Source organism: Stegostoma tigrinum, chromosome 46 (assembly GCF_030684315.1).
Source record: "Stegostoma tigrinum isolate sSteTig4 chromosome 46, sSteTig4.hap1, whole genome shotgun sequence".
Lineage (NCBI taxonomy): Eukaryota > Metazoa > Chordata > Chondrichthyes > Orectolobiformes > Stegostomatidae > Stegostoma > Stegostoma tigrinum.
In genome coordinates this window covers 11,709,352-11,725,166 of record NC_081399.1, presented here as the reverse complement: position 1 = coordinate 11,725,166, position 15,815 = coordinate 11,709,352, and the positions used below count along the sequence as shown (strand labels likewise).

The 15,815-nt window shown below is 43.8% G+C and overlaps 1 pseudogene; it reads left to right on the top strand.

The window, feature by feature from the left end:
* Window positions 1-14,120: 14,120 nt before the first annotated feature.
* Window positions 14,121-15,815, top strand: part of LOC132207403 (NACHT, LRR and PYD domains-containing protein 3-like) — a 6,870-nt pseudogene continuing 5,175 nt past the window's right edge.

The following is a 15,815-nucleotide window of genomic DNA, read 5'->3' as shown; positions in this document are numbered from 1 at the left end:
TCATAGAGGGCTTGACAGGGTAGATATGGAGGGTTGTTTCCACTTCATTCCTACAGTGTGGAAACATGTGCTTGAACCCAACAAATCCACATCAATGCTCACATATCGGAGAGTCTAGGACCAAAATTGGAGAAGTGTTGGGTATCCTAAAAGACATTAAGGTGGACAAGTCCCAGGTCTGGATGGGATCCATCCCAGGTTAGTGAGGGAAGTGAGAGAGGAAATAGCCGGGGCCCTAACAGATATCTTTGCAGTGTCCTTAGACAAGGGTGAGGTCCCGGAGGACTGGAGACTTGCTAAAGTTGTCCCCTTGTTTAAGAAGGGTAGCAAGGATAATCCAGGTAATTATCGACCAGTGAGCCTGATGTCAATGGTAGGGAAGCTACTGGAGGAGGAGATACTGAGGGATAGGATCTATTCCCATTTGGAAGAAAATGGGCTTATCAGTGATAGGCAACATGGTTTTGTGCAGGGAAGGTCACATCTTACCAACTTAATAGAATTCTTTGAGAATGTGACAAAGTTGATTGATGAGGGAAAGGCTGTAGATGTCATATACATGGACTTTAGTAAAGCGTTTGATAAGGTTCCCCATGGCAGGCTGATAGAGGAAGTGAAGTCACATGGGGTCCAGGGTGTGCTAGCTAGATGGATAAAAGAAAACTGGCTAGGCAACAGGCGACAGAGATTAGTCGTAGAAGTGAGTTTCTCAAATTGGAGACCTGTAACCAGTGGTGTTCCACAGGGATCTGTGCTGGGACCACTGTTGTTTGTGATATATGTAAATGATTTGGAGGAAGGTGTAGGTGGTCTGATCAGCAAGTTTGCAGATGACACTAAGATTGATGGAGTAGCTGATAGTGAAGGGGACTATCAGAGATTACAGCAGAATATAGATAGACTGGAGAGTTGGGCAGATAAATGGCAGATGGAGTTCAACCCGGGCAAATGTGAGGTGATGCATTTTGGAAGATCTAATTCAAGGGCGAACTATACAGTAAATGGTAAAGTCCAAGGGAAAATTGATGAACAGAGAGATCTGGGTGTTCAGATCCATTGTTCCCTGAAGGTGACAACGCAGGTCAATAGAGTGGTCAAGAAGGCATATGGCATGCTTTCCTTCATTGGACGGGATATTGAGTTGGCAGGTCATGTTGCAGTTGTATGGGACTTTGGTTTGGCCACATTTGGAGTACTATGTACAGTTCTGGTTGCCACATTACCAAAAGGATGTGGATGCTTTGGAGAGGCAGAGGAGGTTCACCAGGATGTTGACTGGTATGGAGGGTGCTAGCTATGAACAGATGTTGAATAGATTGGGATTATTTTTATTAGAAAGACGGAGATTGATGGGGGACCTAATTGAGGTCTGCAAAATCATGAGGGGTATAGACAGGGTGGATAGCAAGAAGCTTTTTCCCAGAGTGGGGGACTCAATTACTAAGGATCATGAGTTCAAAGTGAGAGGAGGAATGTTTAAGGGAGATATGCGTGGAAAATTCTTTACACAGAGGGTGGTGGGTGCTAAGAATGCGTTGCCAGTGGAGGTGGTTGACGCAGACACGTTAGCGTCTTTTAAGATATATTTGGACAGGTACATGGATGGGCAGGGAGCAAATGGACACAGACCCTTAGAAAATGGATGGCAGGTGAGACAGAGGATCTCGATCGGCGCACACTTGGAGGGCCGAAGGGCCTGTTCCTGTGCTGTAATTTTCTTTGTTCAAAATGCATATTCTCAGACTGTGGGGTCATACATTTAAGACAGAGATGAGGAGGAATTTCTTATCTTAAAGGGTACTGATCCTGTGGAATTCTTTATGTCAGAGGGCAGTCAGGTCACTAAGTTTATTCAAGACTGAGGTGGGCAATTTTTAATCGGTACAGGAACAAAAGGTGACAGGAAAATGTATGGTAATGGAGTTAAGGATTATCAGATCAACCATGGTCTCATTGAATGGCAGAGTAGTCTTGATGGACTGAATGGCCTACTTGTGCTTATGGTTTAAACATATGTCTGTGCAGTGAAACGTGTTCACCCGGAGGGTGCAGCTCTGACCTTTCTGGTCTGCTCAAGGTCTCCTCTTGAAGATCCAGTTCCCTCTTTGTCAGTTTGCCGTCGCCTCATCCTCGTGGGGGCGGCCATGTTGGGGCGACGTCAGAGTTATTTTAAATTTATATATAAAACACTGAATCGCCGAAACAAAGAAGGAGAACCTCCGGATCGATAGGTGGATGGAGAATCTGAGCGCCTTGAAAGCGGAAGTTTAAAATGGAAGAAGAAGATCTGGGTCTTCCAAAAATATGCATGTGTCGTGTCTCATTTCCCAGAGGACACCGCGGCCTGTGTTATTAAAGAGGCCTTTCACAGCCGCGGGGTGTTACGGGCGCAGCGGCCATCCTGCCCCAACCAGTGCCCAGTGTCTGAAATCACAGAATAGAAATGGACACAGACTTTTAGATCATAGGTTTCGACTTTCAAAAACATAGGCCATCCGGCAAAATCATGTCGAGGTGAATTGCATGTTCTGCTTTACCATCCATAGATTATTCTGCCAATCGTAGGAATTAACTCATTAACACATTTTCTTAAAGGTATTCAGACTTAGTGCACAATGATTCGCTGCACACACAGTCAGACCATCACCTTCAGCAAACTCTCTCCTCTGGGTTTTCGCTATATCTCGTCCACATAAACACGCATACAGTCCTGTCTACTGTCTGCCACCATAATCACACACATGCACAGTCTCACCTTCGACTAGGCGTTGTTCTCATTGCACAAGTGCACGATTTTAGACTTCATCTCCCTCAGCGGGCCGCTCTTGTAATGTCAAACACAGAGACTGGCCAACTCCAACTCACTCTACTGGACACAATATCACACAAAGACAGATCAACCTTACTGCCTAACATTTCAGAAATCACCGAGGAGACAATCTCTGTAGCCTTCCTGAACGCCACGTCCTCTCCATTAAGACAACAACCTCCAGGCCCATGACCCTCAATATCAGTGGGCCTATCATCAGCACCACTCCCTTCCTATTACAGTAATCATTTCCTGGATCACAATCCTTTATATCTCTGTCACCTTCCCAAGCCCCCAGATGTCTACTAGCTTTAATAACATCCTCCAGCTGGTATAGTCCTTGCAATATCTGAAAACTTCTCCAGACAATACAACTATTGCTATCTTTGTGATGTTCCACAAACTTGACAGCCTCCCAGTCTCTGCGATAATTCTGATCTCACGTACATTGCTGATGTCGCTATAGTCCACCATTAATATTGCTGCATCTCGATGTTTGGTTTTCAATGATGCTGTCTCTATTTCTGGGCCAACCAATGTGTGCTCAATGTCAGTTCGATTATTGCATTACGTTTCTTCAAAACACTTTCCTTCCTTTTAAAAAGTCCATACATCCTTATTCTTATTTCTCTTCATATATTGGTAATTACAATGTAAGTTTTTTTTAATCATATTATGCAATAAAATTGATTTTGACACTTTCCTGGTTATTTACCCTCATCCCTGTTCCATCCAGAACATTACTCCAAACTGAAGTGAGAAACTGCAAGGGCTGTTACATGACAGAGTGCATGTCAAAGGGGGAATGCAATAGATATTTGTGAATGTGGTGCCGATCAAGTGGGCTGCTTTGTTCTGGATCATGCCAAGCTTCTTGAGTATTTCTGGAGCTGCACTTGCCCAAGCAAGTGGAGAGAATTCCATTACATTCCTGACTTCTGCTTTGGTGGACAGGCTGTGGGGAGTCAGGAGGTGAGTTACTCAATGCACGGTTCCCAGCCTCTGACCTGTTTTGGAGCTGCATTACTTATAAGGCTGCATCTGTTAAGTTTCCGGTTAATGATACCCCCGCAGATGTTGATTGTGGGGAAGTCAGTGATGATAAAGCCATTGAACGTCAAAAACGGTGGTTAGATTCTCTCTCATTATTGCCTGCCATTTGTGTAGCATGAACACTACTTACTACTTGTCAGCTGAATACTGGATAACAAAGTGTGGAGCTGGATGAACACGGCAGGCCAAGCAGCATCTCAGGGGCACAAAAGCTGACGTTTTGGGTCTCTGATGAAGGGTTGAGGCCCGAAACCTCAGCGTTTGTGCTCCTGAGATGCTGCTTGGCCTGCCGTGTTCATCCAGCTCCACACTTGGTTATCTTGCATTCTCAGCATCTGTAGTTCCCATTATCTCTGAGCTGAATATTGGATATTGTTCAACTCTTGTAACATTTGGACAAGCATTGCTTCAGTATCTGAAGGTTCTGAACAGTTCACATTCATCAGTGAACATTCCCACTTCTGACCCTATGATTGAGGGAAAGTTATTGATTAAGCAGCTGGACAGAGTCAAACAGCTGTACAGAAATAGACCCTTCAGTCCAACTCGTCCATGCTGGCCAGATAACCTAAACTAATCTAATGCCATTTGCCAGAATTTGGCTCATATTATTCTAAACTCTTCCTAATCATATACCCATCCAGGTGCATTTTGAGTGGCATAATTGTACCATGCTTCACCACTTACTCTGGTAGCTCATTCCTTGCGCACACAATCCTCTGTGTGAAAATCTTGGCACTTAAGTCCTTTTTAAATCTTCCCTCTCTCACCTTAAAGCTTTCCCCTCTAGTTTTTAACTCCCCACCCTGAGGAAAAGAACTTGTCTATTTACCCTACCCATGCCGCTCATGATTTTCATAAACCTGTATAAGGTCACTCCTCAGTCTCCGATGATCCAGGAAAAATAGCCCCAGCATACCCAGCCGCTCCCTATATCTAGAACCCATTAAACCCGTCAAAATCCTTGTAAACATTTTCTGAATGCCTTCAAGTTTCACAACATCCTTCCGATAGCAGGAAGACCTGAATTGAATGCAGTAACCCAACAGGGGCTGAAACAATGCCCCATAAAACCACATGATCTGCCAACTTCTATATGCACTGACCAATTAGGCAATCATGCCAAATGGCTTCTTCACTATCCTATCTACCTGTGACTCCACTTTGAAGGAACTTTGAACCTACACTCTAAGGTCACCTTGTTCAGCAACAGTCCCCAGGACCTTACCACAAAATGTATAAGTTCTGCCCTGATTTGCCTTTCCAAAATGCAGCACCTCACATTTATCTAAATTAAATTCCATCTGCCATTCCTTGGCCCACCAGCCCAATTGATTAAGGTCCCATTGTACTCTGTAGTAACCTTCTTCGCTGTCCACCACAGCTCCAATTTTGTTGTCATCTGCAAACTACCAATACCTCATACCTTCATATCCAAATCATTTCTATAAATGACAAAAAGCAGTGGATCCAGCACCAATCCTTGTGGCTCACCACTGGTCACAAGTCTCCAGCCTGATATGCCACCTTCCACCACCACCCTCTGTCGTCTACCTTTGAGCCACTTTTTGTATCCAAATCACTAATTCTGCCTCTAATCCATGTGAGTTAACCTTGCTAACCAGTCTATCATGAGGAACCTTATTGAACACCAGAGTGAAGTCCTTATAAATCACATCCACTGCTCTGCTTTCACCAATCCTCTGTGTTCCTGCTTCAAAGAGCTCAGTCAAGCTAGCGAAACACAATTTGCCACATAGAAAGCCATGTTGACTGTTCCCAGTCAGTCCTAACCTTTCCAAAATACACGTATTTTCAATACATGTAAATCCTATCCATCAGGATTCCCTCCAAAAACTCGCTCACTGGTATATAGTTCCCTGCATTTTCCTTACTACATTTCTTAAATAGTTGCTCTGCATTAGCCAATCTCCAGTCTTCGGGTTCCTCAGTAAGGGGCCCAGCAATCACTTCCCTTGCTTCCCACAGAGTTTTAAGTTACTCCTGATCAGACCCCAGGGATTTATCGACCTTTATACGCTTTTTGACGTCCAGCACCTCCTCCTCTCTAACATGGATATTTTACTTGTTGCTATTTATGTTTCCAAGTTCTCCAGGTTCCATATTCTTCTCCACAGTAAACACAAGTGTAAAATACTTATTTAGTATCTCCCTCATCTCCGACATTTCCACACATGTTTGGGTGTCAGATATTACTCTGAGGAGTTGCTGCAGAATGTCCTGGAGCTGAGATGATTGGCCGTCAATCATCACCATCATCTTTCTATCCGTCAGATAGACTCCAACCATCTGAGAGTTCTTTCTGATTCCAATTTTGCTCAGGATCTGTTGGCTGACAGCAGTGCACAAAGTCCAAAAGTGATTTCCAGCCAACTTAGATCAGTCTGTTTAGTGAACCTTAAAGTGTTCCATAATTTAGGACAATTGAAGCTTTGTGGATAAAATACATTCAAAGTGACACGGTTGAGATAGATCAGAGAGCATCATACAAAGAATATACCAAGTGTCTTGTTACAAACACTCAGCTGCAGCTGTTTACACAGCAACAGCTGGATAAGGACACCCATGAGTACGCTGATAGAAAAATTCCATACCTACCTGTATTAAAATCTGAGATCCATCGCAAATAGAAATAAAACCCTATTTACTCTTGTTAAGATTTCCATGTAATCATAGTTATAGATTTTCGATGTCACACATATAACCTCTTAAAAATCACAATAAGCATTAAAGAGGATATCCTATTGTCAAGATAGTATGGAAACACACACACACTGCTTGCAGGGACAATTGAACAATTGGTGCAGAAGTCAACAGTATTGGAATGTGATTGCATACAGCATGCATCGTGAATGGCCCAAGGACAGAGAGAAAGATGTCTAGAAAATGTCATGAGATCGTGCAAGCCTGTCCAGAAGAGTTGTCAGTAAAGCTGTTCATCATTGCCCATACAGACACATGATTAATTTGATTGGACATGTATGCAATTGGTTAATAATACGACTGGTCTGTAATTGTTAAAGGCGGGCTGAACACAATTGTATAAAAATGCATTCATCGTTCATTGAAGAAATTTCTGATCCCCAGAGGTTTCTTCCCACCAGTGTAACTTCAACAAATGTTTTGATGCTGGAAGTGGAATTGAGTGACTTATGTAGTCATTCCACCCTTGATGCCACACTTGGTCAAGTGTGACATTTATTTCAATGGCTGTCACTCTCGCCCACGCTTAGTGTTGTCCTGACTTATGCTGCGCTGAGGTCTGGAACTGAGCTGAAACCATACCGACAGTCTTTGAGATGTCATCACTTGGCAAGTGCTGTTTGATAGCAATCCCTTCCATCACTTTGGTAATCATGGACAGTAGATTGATAAAGTGGCAATTGCCTAGGTTGATGTACTCCTTCTTTTGGGATAGAGGTCATGTTGTGACATTTTCCATATTGTCAGGTCGATACCATAGAATCATACAGTACAGAAGCAGATCCTTCACTCCAATGAGTCCATGCTGACCATGTTCCCAAGCTAAACTAGTCTCACTTGGCTGCGCTTGGCTCATGTCTCTCCAAATCTTTCTTATTTATGTACTAATCTAAGTGTCTTTTACACACTGTAACTGTATCTGCATCTGCCACTTCCTCAAGAGGTTCCTTCTACGCCCTCAGTGTAAAAGAGTTGCTTCTCATATCTTTTTTTTGAATCTTTCTCCTCTCACCTTAAAAATATGCCCCACCAACCCATGCTCCACCCCGAGTTTTGAACTCCCCACTCCAGGGAAAAGACTCTTGTCATTCACTTTATTAATTCCGCTCAAGATTTTACAAACCTCAATAAGGTCCGTCCCACCACCTCCCACCCGGCTCTGTAAAAATTCCAAACATATCCAGTCTATTTTTATAACTCAAATGTGCCATTCCAGGTAACATCATGATAAATCTTTTCTGAACCCTCCCCAGCTTAATAATATCATTCCTATAACAGGGCAAACAGAATTTGGAATGTGTGAGGCGTTATCCTCATTAATTTTGTTGTTGAGTGCTCTGACAGTCTGACACAATTCAGTGGCTGATCGAGTCCAGAAGGGACCAAGCGACCAGAGCAAGAGGGAGAATCACAGTGATAAAGGGTAGAAGAAAGTCTGTCACTTTACTCTTTTACTCCATATCCAGCAGCTTCATGGCTTTACGGTTTATGTATATTTCATACTTCTGTGATGCTGCAAATTACTTAGACTGTCATTCTCCTTATAGACTTGAAAGCTTACATATATGCTGCATTTTCATTTTGCAAACACATTTATTTCCCTAATGAATCCATCCAAGTTCGGAAAGCAGTTGGAATATCCAGTTGCATCACTTTTCAACAAAGCAATGAACAAATGAAAAGAAGCCAATGATCCAGTGAGCAATACATATTAAAATAGTGGTATATGAGATTGATGACTTTTGTGAAGAGTTTAAAAGAGGTAGTGAGATCAAACAATCCTTCTAGAACTATGATGTAACTTAGTATGTGTCAGAGAGTGAAAACTCTTTAGAGTGATAAGGAAAGATTGTTTTTTACTGCAAAGGTTGATGACAGGTAGTTATTATTGGTTATTGGTTAAAAATGATGAAAGATTGATCTCAGCATAGGAAACCCAGAGAGTGAAAGTTTTTAGGTAATTCAGAGGAGACCTGACCAGGCTCAGTAACATATATGGTTTCTCCTGTGGAATCTGTGGAAGTCTAAGCTGTCAGCTTTGTGAGTTTTCATGTAAGACTGCACAGTTCACAGGAAAGAACTGGGAAGAATCAATTAAGTCATTCTTAAAGATCTCACAAAGAAGGGTAATTTCTCTGGTGCTGAGTCTCTGTAATGGGTAGTGTCAGAAAACATGTTTATTTGCAATGTGTTTTGAGGTCTTTGAAATTTACTTTAAGGTAGATTTTTTTTTCTAATCTATTTGTGTAATAAACTTCTGACGTTAAAGAAACTTTAGAGCCTCATGTTAGATATGGTTCACTGAATCACAACCACATTCACTGAAATAATTTTGACAAACATCGATCGAACCAGGTTTCATTTTGGGATTAATCGTGTCGACAGAAATGACCCTGATCTTCCAGTTGCCTTTTCAATAACACATCTTGCTCACATGTGATATTTCCTGCCCGGGCCTGCTACAATCTTCCAATAAAGCTCAATGCAAGCTTAAGGATCAGCATTTCACTTGCTGCTGAGGCTCTGTTCAGCACTCTAGCACCCAAGATTGAATTTCTAGACTTCAAAGCACGGCCTCTGTACTCCAATTTTTTTTTGTCCACCACCTCACCCAAGCTCAGTCTTGTCAGATTCACTCCCAGGGTGGACCCATCTTTTCCCTTGTGCACAAGGAACATTCGCACCTATTTCAGAGCTCTATCACTCCTTTACCACCATTAACACTCCAGTTGTCTCTGACTCTGTGCATTCTGACAATCTGTTCAATTCCCGCCTCCTCACCTTCCATCACAAGAATAAAGAACTTACACTTATCAGTTCTGAAGAGTGTCATACTGGACTTGAAATGTTAACTGCCTTTCTCTCTCCATTGCTCCTGACAGAACTGCTGAGTTTCTCCAGCATTTTCTGTTTTTATTTCAAACATCAGCTTGGGTGGGAATATAGGTCCTGGAAGAGTAAAACCCATGTGGGAGATAATAACAATGAGCAAGAAGGGCAGAGAGTGGGCGGATCATATGGGAGTAACAGAAGGTGTCCACTTCACCCTAGAACATGGGCAAAGAGAAGGCAGGGAGGAAAAGGGACATTTACTCCCATTTTCTGCCCTCCATATAACAAGTGTTCAAAACGACTGCTGTCCATGACTTAAACCACACCACGTCCAATTCAGAAACCACTCCTGTATGCACTGAAACTACAGGAATATGTAGTATGCTGACATCACAGTGTAAAACACTCATCTTTGCCTCAAATTCCATCATCAAAACTCAATCTCTGTAACCTCCTCCACACACCTCCCATCTCTGTAAAATCCCCCAGCCCCTACACCCCACCCTATTGATATAACCTCCATCTCCTACAGAACTCCCAATTACTGTAACTGCCTCCAGTCCCTACACCCCTCCCTATATCTCTAACCTCCTCCAGTCCCTACACCCCTCCCTATATCTCAAACCTCCTACAGCACAAACACCCCTCCCTATATCTCTAACCTCCTCCAGTCCCTACACCCCTCCCTATATCTCTAACCTCCTCCAGTCCCGACACCCCTTCCTATATGTCAAACCTCCTACAGCACCAACACCCCTCCCTATCTCAGTAACCTCCTTCAGCCCTTATACTCCTCCTTATTTGTAACATCTCCAGCCCTAGAACCCCTTACTATCTCTGTAATAGCTTCCTGGCCCTCCACCCCTCCCTATCTCTCTAACCACCTCCAGTGCCTACACCCTTCCACATCTCTGTAAACCCCTCCTTCTCCTACACCGTTCCCTATCTCTGTCACCTCTTCCAGCCCCTGAGGCCAGTGCAATGGGAGATTTATCTGTATCCTACCAGATGATACAAAGTTAGGAGGTAACGTTGATAACAAAGAAAGTTATCAAAAATTACAGACGGATCTTGATCAGATGGAGAAGTGGGCTGTGGATTAACAAACGCAATTCAATGCAGGTAAGTGTGAGGTGTTGCATTTTTGAAAGTTAAACCAAGGTAGGTCTTGTACAGTAAATGCTAAGGTCCTGGCTGGTGTTGTGGAGCAGTGGGAGCTAGGAGTACAAGTACACTGTTCGTTGAAAGCATTGCCACAGGTAGACAGGGTGGTAAAAAAGGCATTTAGTACACTGGTCTTCATCGATCAGGGCATTGAGTAGAGGAGTTGGGACATTATGTTACAGTTGCTGATGTGTTGTTGAGACCTCACTTGGAGTATTATGTACAGTTTAGGTCACCCTGTTATTGGAAAGACATAGTTAAACTGGCAAGTGCGTAAAGAAGATTTACAAGGATGATGCCAGGGCTAGTTGGTCTGAGCTATAGGGAGAGGTCGGCCAGGATAGAAGTTTATTTCTTACAGTGTAGGAGAATAAGGGGCGACCTTATTAAGGTGTATAAAATCATGTTGAGAATGGATAGGATGTATGCATATAGTCTTTTTCCCATAGATGGTGAATTGAAAACTACAGGGTTTGGGTTTAAGGTGAGGGAGTAAAGATTTAAGAAGGACCTGAGTGGTGCATATCTGGAATGGGCTGCCAGCGAAAGTGGTTGAGGCAGATACAAAAGCAACATTGAAAAAACATTTGGATAGGTACCTGGGTGGGAAACGTTTAGAGGGACATGGATGAAATGCAGGCAATTGGAACAAGCTGATTGGGCACTATGGTCAGCATGGACCAGTTTAGGCCGAAGGGCCTGTTTCCATGCTGTATTACTCCATGAGCACCCCTGCAAGTTCCTCTCCAAACAATCCTGACTTGGAATATATCACAGTTTAATCACTGTCGCTGGGTCAAAATCCCTGGAATTCCCTCCATGAGGGCATTTTGCGTCAACATGGACTGCAGCGGTTCAAGAAGGCAGCTCACCATCAACTTCTCAAGGGTAAATAAATGGTGATAAATGGGAATAAATTATAATAAATGGCAATAAATGGTGGCCCAGCAGTGACAAGAAAATAAAAATAAAATGATAAATCTCGGAGCTGCAGCCCAAATCTGTGATCCCAACATTAGTTCTCAGGGCAAAGTACCTGAGGGCAACTAGTGATTCACCAGATCCCCACCCATACGGTCGTGTTACCTTCCTCCTGGTCCCGGAGCTTGGGCAGCAGATGAGGAGTCACGTGGGACTCTGTGCTGTCCGTCAGCCTCTCCCTCACACTCCTGTGCATTGCCAGCTGCTGAAGGAGAAGCAAAGGAGCAGACTGGGGCTCAGTGGTGTTAAGAAGTTTTGAATGGAGTTAGCTTGTGGATAGGGGTTGGTGGGGAGTGGGGTTGCCAAATGGGATTGTGGAGAATGGTGACCCCTTGCTGAAGAGTTAGTGTCCCTCCACCAGCTCTCCCCAGAAAGGCTGAAGGAACTGAGGACAATAGCAATGCCAACTGGGGTCGCTCTTAACCACCTTCCAAACTGGTGATGCCTGACAGGGAGAGCCTTACTTTATGGGATGATACAGATGGGCTGAACACACACAAATGGATTCTACTGCAGAAAACCAGGAGGTGATGTGCTTTGGAAGGGTTTGCAAGGTGAGGAAGCAATGGTAAGGCCTTAGGAAGTACAAAGCATCAAAGGGACCTTGATATGGATGCGCATGGACCCTTAAAGGCAGCAGGACAAGTTGATACATTGGTTAAGATGACATATGAGGTGCTTACCTTGATGAGACTAGGCATTGAATACAAGAGTGAAGGGGGTTAAGGAACTGCATAAGACATTGGTTTGGTCACAGCTGGAGGACTGTGCAGTTCTGATCACCCACATTATAGCACGGGGTGCAGAGGAGCTTCACCAAGATGTTGCCTGAACTGGATTAGTGCAGCTCTGACAGGAGACCGGGGTATTTTCATTCGAACAGAGAAGGCTGAGGTGGCACCAAATTGAAGTCTACAAAATTACAAGGGGCAGAGAGAGGGTAAACAGGGAGAAACCTTTCCCCTTTAGTAGGTGATCAGAAACGAGGGGGACGGTGATTTAAGGTAAGGGGCAGGAGATTAGAGGTGATTTAAGGAAGCTTGTTTCTTCCTGAGGGTCGTGACTATCTGGAAGTCACTCCCTGAAAGGTGGCTCGACAACAGTAAAGTTGTATTTAAATGAACACTTGAAATGTCATCGTGTACAATGCTGTGGGCCAAGTGGTCGAACATGGGGCGAGATTAGATGTGCTGAAGTGTCTCCTTCAAGCTGTAAAACTCTGCAACTCTGTCATTCATCACCTCCCAATTCCCCTAACTTCTATTTCTGACCCCTCCAAACTTCATCCCTTCCAATTTGCACCTCTCCAGTTCTTCACCCTCGTTTCCCGACTGTTTCAGCATTTCAGCTCCTGCCAGCCCCATTAACCACCCCATTCCACTCTAAACCCTTGTCCTCCAATTTCCCTCTCATTCTATTCCCCTTCAGTCTCTATCCCCTCGCCTACTATTCTAATCTTATTAATACACCCTCCCTTTCAGTCACCATCTACTAAAAATTCTCAAAAACAAAACTCTTCTTCCCCTCCAATGTCTTCCTCCCCATCGCCCCTCCCTTCCAATTACCTATAACTCCCCTTGTCTCAAGGTGTGAGCCTCAGTCCCTCAGCTGTGAACCCAGAAATGGAACAGAGACAGTGAGACAGAAAGATATGGAGAACGAGCAGAAAAATGAGAGGGAGAAACAGATAAGATAGAGGGGAATGGCAACAGAGAGAGCAAAGAGAATGGAATACTTATACAGAAACAGAGGCAGCGAGACAGGTGAAAAGATCGGGAGACAGATTAATGATAGAGAGAGACAGAAAGATAGAGACAACATATGATGGATTGTGACAGAGAGTTACAGTGACAGTGAAAGAAATGGTGACAGAGACAGAGTGTAATGGACTGTAACACAGAGAGAGAGAGAGAGAGAGAGACAGAATGTGATGGAGTGTGACCGAGAGACTGTGACAGTGAGAGAGACAGACAGAGATAGACTGTGACAGAGAAACAGTGAGAGTTAGAGAGAGAGAGAGAGAAAATGATGGAGTGTGACAGAGAGAGATAGACAGAGTGTGATGGATAGACAGTGAGAGTAAGACTGACAGAGTGTGATGGAGTGTGACTGAGAACGAGAGTGCTGGAAGGTGACAGAGAGAGTGTGTGTGGGAGTGTGACAGAGAAGGAGAGAGACAGAATGTGACAGAGTGTGACAAAGAGGGACAGACACACAGAGCCAGAGTGTTATGGAGTGTGACAGAGAGAGAGAGAGAGAGAAAGTGATGGATTGTGACAGAGAGAGAGAGAGAGAGAGTAATAGTGAAAGTAAGAGAAACAAAGTGGGATTGAGTGTAACAGTGAGAGAGAATCTGATGGCGTGTGACAGAGAGAGAAGGTGAGTGACAGTGAGAGAAACAGTGAGAGTAACAGAGTATGAAAGAGAGAAAGTGTGTAATGTAGTGTGAAAGAGAGACAGAGAGCATGTGTGTGATGGAATGTGACAGACAGAGAGTGCGAGAGAAATCATCAGGGAGTGAAACAATATAAAGACACACATAAAAGAATAGGAGATCATGTTACAGATTGGCACTAACACATGTGCTTCTATTAACATGAAAATATTCCGATGTAGGTTGAATATTTTAACAAGGAGTTTCTCACTGATCTTCCGTCCACTGGCAGCTGGGAGAAATCTGCAGGTAACAGAGCACCAGGCTCTGAACAGAGAGATGGATAGATGACAGCAGAAGTGAGGGAGGAGAAAAGGAGAGAGAGATCAGCTTGGGAACATGTCTAAGGATACACCACCTGTCAAAGAACCTCCCTGTACCATCTCCCCTCTAAAATTACCACTCTCTCTCTGTGTCCCTTTTTCTTTCTATCGCATCTCGTTCTCACTATCTCTCTCTCTCGACTTTTCACATGATCTCTCTCTCCCTCTCTCTCTCTCTCCCTTATTCACACTTTGTCTCTCTCACTACCTCTCTCTCTGACTTTTTCACTAGCTCTCTCTCACACTATCTTTCACAGTACCTCTCTCAGTCTCAGTCTCTTTATCTCTCACTCTCTCTCACTCTCATTAGCTCTATCATTCCATATCTCTCTTTCTAACTCTCTCTCTGTCTCTCACACTCCCTCTCTTTCTCACTATCACTATCATTCTCCTTCTCGCTGTCTACCCCTCACTAACTTTCTCACAGGCCCAATACTGGCTCTCCCACGCGATCGCTTTCTCACTATAACTCCGTCCAATTCTATCTGATTCAATCGTTTCCTCTCTGTACTTCAGCCAACCTGTCTATTTCACTGTTACCTCTCTTTGTCTGCAGCTCATTTTTTCCACTCCTGTTCGCACTATGCACCTCCCCGACACATTCTGTGACTCTCACACCGTCTCTTACTTTTTAATGCTGTTTTTATACATGTCTGTCACCCTCTCCCTTCGTCATTAATACATTCTCTCACTCCCTCCCTTCCACTGTATCTCTGTTACTATACCTCTGCACAATTTACAAACTGCCTCCCTCCCTCAATGCTGCTCTCTCTCTCTCTCCGTCTGATTAAATAGCATTTCCCAGTGAAAGGTGATCTCACGAAGAGAGGATCCATGTAATCTAAACTACTTCACTTCTGGATTAGGTGAGTCACATCCAGATTACAGAGAGTGAAAGGGTGGGGTTTGGAATGAAACATGAGCCTGGAATCTAATCAAGGGGCTCAGGGTGGTTTATATCCAGAATTACAGAGAGCCGGGAGTGAGTTACGGCTGGAATCTAATTGAGGGAAAGATTTCAGAAGGACCTGAGTGGCGCGTATCTGGAATGGGCTGCCAGCGAAAGTGGTTGAGACAGGTATAAAAACAATATTTAAAAAAACATTTGGATAGGTACATGGGTGGGAAATGTTGAGAGGGATATTGATGAAATGCAGGCAATTGGAACTAACTGAGTGGGCACCATGGTCAGCATGGACCAGTTTGGGCTGAAGGTCCTGTTCCATGCTGTGTGTTGCAGAGCTATGACAGAGACTGTCAGAAGCTAATCACTGGTGCTAGAGACAAAAGGGAAAAACAGCAGATGCTGGAATCCTAGGTGGACAAATAGGAGGCTGGAAAAACACAGCAAGCCAGGCAGCATCTGGAGGGAAGGAGCCATTAATGTTTCAGGCTGGCTGATCTTGCTATTTGTCTTTGTGGGAAGTTAATAAAGGAGAAAATATTAACTGGAAGTGTACATGAGTTATAAAACAGTCTGTTGTAACAAGTTAAT